The sequence below is a fragment of the Equus przewalskii genome, chromosome 6, assembly GCF_037783145.1.
Source record: "Equus przewalskii isolate Varuska chromosome 6, EquPr2, whole genome shotgun sequence".
NCBI lineage: Eukaryota > Metazoa > Chordata > Mammalia > Perissodactyla > Equidae > Equus > Equus przewalskii.
In genome coordinates, this window is record NC_091836.1 from 72,920,596 (window position 1) to 72,922,715 (window position 2,120).

Below are 2,120 nucleotides of genomic sequence, written 5' to 3' on the forward strand. Positions count from 1 at the left end.
AAAAGGTTATTAAAGAACCTTGTGACTTCCAAGCTACAGAGTCGTTTAGAAGTATCAGAGAATAAAGATACATTTAAAGAGCATACAGGTCTTAAATGAATATCAAGAAAAACCTGTTTAAATCTACTCCATCTTTTTCTTTATATGGAAAAAGTTATATTACATTATTTATTGACCCCTAAGGATGAACTATATTTAATTTAACAGACAACTGAACTTAGTTGTGTTCAGTAAATACAATTAAGAGAATTTCTGTTTATTGTTGATGTTATTTATTTACCAGGGACATATAAATGAGAGACCTAATTATGATTTTTCCTCTCAATACTTCAGAAGTTGAAATCTCCACATTCCTGTTGATTGGCATCCCAGGACTTTAGTGTGTGCACATTTGGGTCTCCTTCCCTGTCTGCCTTGTGTACCTCATGGCACCCTGGCCAACTGCACCATCCTATTTGTCATCGAGACAGAGCCTTCTCTGCATGAGCCAGTATACTATTTCCTCTCCATGCTGCCCCTATCAGACCTGGGCCTTTCTTTCTCCTCTCTGACCACCATGCTGAGGATCTTCTTGTACAATGCCATGGGGATTTCTACCGATGCATGCATTGCCCAGGAATTTTTCATCCATGGATTCACAGACATGGAGTCCTCAGTGCTCCTGATCACGTCCTTTGATCGCTTTGTAGCCACTCAGAACCCCCTGAGATATAGCTCCATCCTTAGCTGCTCCAGAGTTTTGCAAATCATGCTGGCATTTGCTATTAAAAGCATTCCCTTAGTTCTCCCCCTTCCTTTCACTTTAAAGAAACTCAGCTATTGTAATAAACACCTGTTATCATACTTCTACTGCCTCCACTAGGATGTCCTGAAATTAGCCAGCTCTGACAATAGGATTAACTTTTACTGTGGTGTGTCTGTTGCACTCTGCATAATGTCAGGCAGTGTGTTCATTGCTGTTTCCTATGTGTTCATCTTGAAGACAATATTGGGTATTGCATCTCATGGGCAGTGGCTTAAAGCTCTTAAGATCTGCATGTCCCACATCTGTACTGTGCTCATCTTCTATGTGCCCATGATCACCCTGGCTACCATGCATCACTTTGCCAATCATATGTCCCCTTTGGTTATGATTCTGATAGCTGATGAATTCTTGCTAGTACCACCCTTGATGAATCTCATTGTGTATTGTGTAAAGACTTGGCAGATTAGGGTGAAGGTCTTGGAAAAATGGTCTGAAGGCTAAATGAGGGCAAAGGTGGAAGTTCCATTTTCTCTAGATTAAATTGTCTTAAGAGCAGGACAGTGTTTCTTCCAAAGAGGAGATGTTTCCATTTACTCCATACTCTTTAAATTACATTAATTAGTTAAGTAATTAACCAATTAATCCTTATTGGGGATCTAAAACACCACGGCTTTTCCACTTCTAAGGAAGAAGAGGCCTGCATTTCAGAATCCTGTTGTTGTCTAGGGATTGAGGAATCCTCAGGTGTTAGAATGAACAGTAAGAATCCAGAGAAGCTTCTAAAGAGGAGCTCTGAAGAGTTGCCCTGAACTGTGACTGGGAGAACTCCACAAGGTTCTGGAACCATTGAACACCTTTACCTTCGCCACCGCTTATTTGATTCCTCGCTGTGATTTACATTAAACCCTTTACGATGTGTCTAAGTTTGTCTAAGTATGTTCCCTACCTCGCTACTCAAAGTGGGAGGTGCTGATCAGCAGCATCAGCAGCACCTGGAAAGTAATTAGAATTGCAGAATCTCATGCCCTGCTGTAAGCTTTTCAGTCAGAATCTGCATTTTTGCAAGAACCTCTATGATTGGTGAGCTCATTAATGCTTGAAAAAAACTTTCTTGGGCAACATGAAAAGGGAACCTAGAGAGCGTGTTTTTTGCTGAAGCCAACTTTGGAGAAATTATAGAAGAGCATTGGCATTTGGCAGCAATTTTAGTAAAGATAAGGGACTGAGTCCTTGGGGCACAAGGGCTAGACATCCCAGGTGGCTCCAACAGCATGCATATGTCTCTCTCACTGACTACATTGTGAATTCCCAACAGGAAAGAGCTGGGAATTAGTCAACTTTAAAAGTCTCCTCACAAGAAATTACCTTGTCCATA

The 2,120-nt window shown here is 40.9% G+C and overlaps 1 pseudogene; it reads left to right on the top strand.

Moving 5' to 3' along the window:
• The first annotated feature begins 308 nt into the window (after positions 1–308).
• On the top strand, positions 309–1,246 carry LOC139084256 (olfactory receptor 51A7-like; annotated as a pseudogene).
• The last annotated feature ends 874 nt before the right edge of the window (positions 1,247–2,120 follow it).